At 37.2% G+C, this 7120-nt stretch overlaps 1 pseudogene; it reads left to right on the top strand.

The window, feature by feature from the left end:
• Positions 1-3172: 3172 nt before the first annotated feature.
• On the top strand, positions 3173-5804 carry LOC127096706 (uncharacterized; annotated as a pseudogene).
• Positions 5805-7120: the final 1316 nt, after the last annotated feature.

Consider the following 7120-nt stretch of genomic DNA (forward strand, 5'->3'; position numbering starts at 1 on the left):
CCTCCAAGTGTGATGAGGCTTTCACCAAGGTCAAGTAATTCCTCACATCGCCCCCGATCCTCACTCGCCCGAAGGAAGATTCTCCTTTGCTCTTCTACCTCTTGGTCACCGAGCGATTGATGAGCTCGGTCCTCGTCCAAGAAGTGGACATGGAAGAGAAACATGTGTACTTGGTAAGCAAAGTGTTTAAAGGCACCGAGATACGCTATTAGAAGATTGAGAAACTAGTGTTGGTCGTTGTCTCTGCGACGAGAAAACTCGGGCCGTACATCCAAAGGCATACCATCTTGATAAAAACCAAATATCTTGTTCGACAAGTTTTGAAAAAACCCGACTTGGAAGGAAGAATGGTATCGTGGATGGTGGAGCTCTTAGAATATGACATCCAGTACGTCCCGAGGGGAAGCATAAAATCTTAATCCCTAGTCGACTTCATAGCTGAACTCAACCCACCCATAGACGAGGACCCTCCTTTAGATTGGGCGTTATCCGTGGATGACACCTCCATCATAAAAGGAAGCAGTGCAAGAATAGTTCTCGAAGGACCTGGTAATATAGTAATCTAGAGGCGTTGAAGTTTGGGTTCACCGCCAACAACAATCAGGTAGAATACGAGGCTTTCATCGTCGGTATCATTATCGCCTTAGAAATGGGAGTTACCAGACTGAAGGCCAAAAGTGACTCTCATCTGGTCGCTAATTAGGTCTCGATGCAATATCAGGCTAAGGAGTCGTTGGTGATAAAATATCTACAGAAGGTACGAATTTTATCCTTGTGTTTCCTCTCTTTTGAAGTAGAACACATCCCCCACGAATATAACCTTAGGGTAGATCTCTTGTCCAAGCTAGACACCTCAAAGGTCATGGGGGTTTAATAGGATAGTAATACAAGAGACTCTTTCCTCCCCCAACATTGAGGCAGATGAAACATACACCTTAGAACTCGTACCCGAACCCAGTTGGATGTCACCCAGACTACATTATCTATAGTCGAGCAAACTTCCACTAGATGAGGGAGAAGCAAGAAATATTAGAATATACTTATGATCACTTGACTGGATAAAGAAAACATACAAGTTATTCATGACCGGTCTAAGACAGGGTCCACTATCAAGTGTAACCAATTGATCAAGCATGAACTCGATCAACCAATTAAGGGGTGATGATCCTGTTAAGGTCATTCTAAGCATATGAATTTATTCAAAGACTAAACACATTAAAAATTGGAACTAACATGAAACCCTAATTTCTAATGAATAAAATGAAAATAAAAAGAACTAATATAAAATTAATTCTAATGAAAACCTAATCAAAATATAATCTGAACTATTATTATTTTTCAAGTAAAAAGTGTATTAATGAGCCTTTTTTTATGTATTTCTCAAGAATTAAATGCATTAAAGTGAGACAAAAAGTAAAGAAAAATAAAGCAACAATTAATTAGTAAACAAGGTTTATGTAGGGAGGTGTGAATGGCTAGGGGGTGTGTGGCCTGGAAATTGGTGCAGGGGCCCAAATAGAAGGCCAAAAGCAATGTTGGCTATTGTTATCCAAAGGGGGTTTCTAAGAAACCAGGGGTGTGTGAGTAGTAATTTCTATGGGCTTAGATGGTTGAGAGGCCCAATATTGTAAAGGCAAGGCTGAGTGAAGATTCAGCAGCACTTCATTTTCAATTCAATTTGTTCCACTTCACTCTCTCCTCTCAAATGCCTCTCGTCACTAGAAAAAAAATGCCCCGCCGCGCTGAAAATCGCTTCTGGTGGCAGAGCTCCTCCAATCCATGAAAATAAACTAATAGAATACTCGCCTCACCGTCCTCTCATCATTTTTCTTGCTCTAACACTCCTAAGCTTCCCTCAAACCACAAAATCAAGGATTTAGAGCCACCAGACCTAAAAACCTAAATCTCAAATTAAACAAAGAATGTGGCTTAGCTTAAAGAAGAAGCTTAGGGTTTCTGGTCCACAAGGCATGATCAACATGATGGTGAAGAGAAAATGCAAAAAGGCATAGAGGTGTGGAGGAGGGATTACATGCCGGAGTAGCTCCGACGACTCTTCAAAATTGGCGTTGATAAAGAAAGTCCAGAGATCTCCTTCTTCAGGTAACGTGCCTCTGATTTCTTGCTCAAATTGAGAGTTATGTATGAATCTTCTTCCTATTTTTCTCTTTCCTCAAGCCCTCTTAGTGATAGTTGTTGTTGTTGTTGATGTACTTTTGAGAGTGGAATAGAGTGGAATGATGAGTTGGTGAGTGGAATTGCAGGGGAAAATGCCCAGAGAGTCGAATTGAGAGAGAGTGAATTTTGCAACAATGGTTGTTGTTTCGTGATTGAAGAAGAAATGAGGAATTTATAGAGAGATGATTTATAACAACTTAGGGAAGGTTGGGCAGTGATTGTTAGAGGTTAGGGCACCGTAAAATGTTGGTTAATCTCAACGAGGAAGTTAGTTATTGAATGCTAACTCTGTTAAGTTCTATTACAAGTTATTAGTGAACTGAAGTTAGGATTGAATTTAGTGTTAGTGTTAATGAACTTGTGATATAATGCGTGAGATTAAGTCAACTGTTTGTTGAATGTTAGAATTGTGTTAGGGTGATTAGTTTGAATTCTAAGTTAGAGTTGTGTTGTTAAATTGAAATGGCTCTTAGTTGTAGTTAGAATTGAATATTTGTGTTATGTTAATGAATGAGTTTGAAGTTAGTTGATTTGTGAGAGACTAGTGTTGAAGGTTATTTTCATGGTAGTCAAAATCACGATCCTACTCGTAGGATCGTACGATTTTACGATCTTGCAACTCCCCACCGTGCTAGAGGATGATCAAAATCGTTTTTGGTAGGCACGGCCAGAATCGCCGTGATATCACGTGAAAACGGTAGAATCGCTGTTTCTGTTGAAAAATTCCATTTTTGTTTAAAGCCCTCGTGAATTCGGGTTCGTGGGTCGGGTCCGCGACCCTATTCAGAAAAAACCTAAAAAAAAATTATTTTTTAAATCTGAAACGATTCTTTTCTGCCTAATAACTAGGATAAATGATAATAGCTAGGAGTAATCAATACTCAGTCACCCAATAATTAAGAATTTATTCAACTTCCTAAAATATATCATGATTAGGGTAACTTTCCAAAATACATTTATTTATTCCAATTTATTCACGTTAAACTCTTTCACGTTAAATAAAGTCGTTGTCTCACTCAATATTTCATTCTCTATCTTCTCTCTCACGGTTAAAATAACCTTTCATTCTCTATTAAAAACAATTTCGACCTTTCTCCCATGGCTTCAAGTTCTGCTATTGGAACTTTAGTTGTTGGTGCTTTCACTGCTCCCGCTGCAATTGCACCACCACCATGCCAGAAAAAACTACCAAAAAATGCTCCTGTTAACCAAACTGATATGGCATGGAAACATGGCATTGCTGATCCTGATAATCCAAGAAAAATCCAATGCAAGTATTGTCAAAAAAAGGTAACTGGAGGAGTCTACAGGCTAAAGCATCACTTAGATGGAACTCAAAAAGATGTTGAAACATGTAAGGCTGTCCCTGATGAAATCAAGAGAGAAATACTGCAAGTTTGTTCAATATTGCAAGAAAGTTTGATAAAAAAACAGAGGTAATGGTGGAGGAAGAGATGTCAGAGCCGTGCTAAAAAAGAATGACCAGTAACAACTCTGGAAAAATATCTAAGAAAAGGTGTTTCAGCTCACAACCTAGCATCAATGCAGTTCTAAAGAAGGGTTTAAGAGATGATGCATGTCAATCAATTGCAAGGTTTTTTTACAATAATGCCATACCATTCAATGTAGCAAGGAGTGAGGAGTTCACTATCATGTGTGATATGATTTCAAGATATGGTAATGGATTCAAACCACCATCTTATCATGACTTGAGAATTAAGTTGTTAAATCAAGAAATGAAGTTGACACATGAATCTTTGGAAGAACCTAGAAAGGAATGGAGGAATATTGGATGCACTATAATGACCGATGGATGGATTGATCGGAAGAGGAGGACAATTTTGAATTTTTTGGTTAACAGTCCAAAGGGTACTGTATTTTTGAAGTTTGTTGATGCATCCAACATATACAAAATAGCCGATAAAATCTTTGAAATGATTGATGTTGTTGTTGAAGAGGTTGGAGAAGATAATGTCGTTCAGATCGTGATAGATGATACGGTAAACTACAAGGCTACCGGTGAGATGCTGATGCGAAAGAGGAACAAATTATCTTGGACACCTTCTGCCGCACACTGTCTTGATTTGATGCTTGAAGATTTGGAGAAGAAGATATCGGTTCATGAAGAGACAATTCCAAAGGGTAAAAAAATTACAACTTTTATTTATTCAAGAACTTCTCTCATTTCTATTTTGCATCATCACACAAAAAACAAAGATTTGGTGAGGCCAGGCACTACTCGATTTGCCACGTCTTACCTTACTTTAGGGTGCTTGTATGAGAACAAGGAAGCTTTGATAAGAATGTTCACCTCCAAAGAATGGAAGTCGAGCAAATGTGCAAAGTTAAGAGATGGAAAAGCCATTGAAGATGTGGTTTTGGACAAATATTTTTGGAAGAATATTGTTATTTGTTTGAGGGGTGCTACACCTCTCATTAAAGTGCTTCGTTTAGTTTATTCAGATTAAAAACCAACCATTGGATTAATCTATGAGGCAATGGACCAGGCAAAGGAGGAAATTCAAAAGAGTTTTAATGGTGTAAAAAAAAGGTATATTTGTTTTATTTAATTTTATTGAATTATTTGTGTTTGTACTTGATATCAAATGTTAAAAATAACTCAAATTATTATAATTTGTAGTTACAAGTCTATTTGGAATATCATTGATGATAGATGGGACAAAATGCTACATAGACCACTACATGCTGCAATCTATTATCTCAACCCACAAATACATTACGGCTCTAGATTCAAAGCTGATATTGAGGTTAGAAAAGGTTTAAATGGACTGTTTAACTAAAATGGTGGATGATCCTGAAGAACAGGCTAAGATTGAAGTCCAAATGCATGACTTTAAGAAACAATTAGGGTATTTTGGCACATAATTGGCCAAATGAACACTTGAAAAATCTACTCCGGCAGATTGGTGGGATTCAGTTGGGTTTGAGTGTACAGAACTGCAAAGATTTTCTATCTGCATACTCAGCTTGACATGCATTTCATCGGGTTGTGAGTGAAACTGGAGTGCTTTTGAGATGGTAAGACTTTAAGAATTTATAATTAATTGTATAAGGCTTTCATCTTGCTTATGTTAATTTTTTTCATTTACTGTAATTAAGGTCCATACAAAAAGAAGGAACCGCTTGAAACAAAAAATGATGAATGATGTTGTATTTGTCATGGCTAATTCAAGATTGTCCAAAAAAAAGAAAGGGAGAAGAACATTTGAGATATAGTTCGATGACCTTGGATCTGATGATGACTGGCTTATGGACGAAGATGGAGACATTGAAATTTCGGATGAAGACTTTATTCAAATGAATCAAGAACAAATTCAAGAGGATGATATTTTTGTTCATGATTTGGAAGATGAACATGATGGATGGATAAATGAAAATGAATTTGATGATGACTTTGAAGATGAAAATGAAGATGAAGGAGATAATGAAGACAACGATGATCCATTGAATGATTATGACCAACTCCAACATGAATTGTTTAGAAATTGAGTGAGTTATCATTAAGTTTTTCTTATAAGTTTTCAATTATTATTTGCTATTGTTTTGAATGTTGTGGTGTTTTGGAGTTGTCTTGAATTAGTTTTAATGAATATTATCCTATGAAATTTCAGCTTTTAAAAGTAATTTTAGTGTTATTTGAATTTTATTTTTATATTATGTAGTGTCATATGCATATTATTAATCTATATGCAAAATATATGTGAATTTTTAAATTTGGTAGGATCTTACGATCCGTGTTACGATCCCCCGATTCACGATCTAATTACCCCAACCCGATCTTGCATAGGATCTCGAGTTTGACTACCTTGATTATTTTGGAAAGAGAGAGTGATTTTATGTTAGTATGTTATGTTTGTTAACAAAGATTATGCAGGCTGTTAGTAAAATAAAAATAAAATGAGCTAGTTAGTTTGAATTGAGATTGGAGTTGTTATAACTAGGTTAGTTAAGTTGGTTAGAATGGTGTGGTTAATGAATGTGACTATGTTAAGTTTTTGCTATTAGTAATTGTTTGATGAATTGAAAATTGAAGTTAATGAATTAGGATTAGTGAGTTATTTTAGGATTGTGGACTGTTATAGGTGGATTTGAATTGGAAGTTTAGTGAACATAGTGTTAGTTTGATTTGTGATAGTGAATGTTAATTGATATGCTAACCGTTAGAATAAAAAGTGAGCTAAATATTATTGGTATGCTATGTATGTTAACTGTTAAAAAGAAAATGAAATTGCATTGGTTATGATATATTTTTCTTATTTGAATTGTGAAGTTATGGATTGTATGATGTAAGTGTCGCGTTACGCGAAAAACCGGCGGGAAAACAAGAACAACAGAGCCGCCACCGTGCGTTATTTATCCCAAAAGAGGGAAAGGAAACGCTCAGAGTAAACCTGGAAAGAACATGGTCTCGCGACCAAAGAGAATGGGATCGGGAGTCGATTATGCGAAGGGAAGGTATTAGCACCCCTACGCATCCGTCGTACTCGACGGGATCCACGCACAATAGGAAGGGAAAATGGTTGCTAAAAATACTGCTCACACACACACAAACATCGGCTGAAAGAGACACAGGAAGCAAACAAGACTGACTCGGCAGGATATCGCATCCTGGGCCTACTTAGTCTATCAAGCATAGACATCAGAGTCAAAGTAGTTCGGACGGGGGAAACGACACATGCTCGCTAGGATGTCGCATCCTATGCATACGTATCTCCTTTGGACGAAGGAGAATCAGAGCATTCGTAGCTCGGCTGACACGCACACAAAAACAGGCAAAGGCAAACGTGGAGCCCGAATGCCAATCACTGGACTTACATCAGCATCCAAACCAACACACGCACACTGGAACCCAGATGCCACTCGATGGACTTATACCGGCTTCCAAGCACACAACAAGAACAAACAGACAACAAATTGCTAA

Source organism: Lathyrus oleraceus, chromosome 6, assembly GCF_024323335.1.
Source record: "Lathyrus oleraceus cultivar Zhongwan6 chromosome 6, CAAS_Psat_ZW6_1.0, whole genome shotgun sequence".
NCBI classification, from domain to species: Eukaryota; Viridiplantae; Streptophyta; class Magnoliopsida; order Fabales; family Fabaceae; genus Lathyrus; species Lathyrus oleraceus.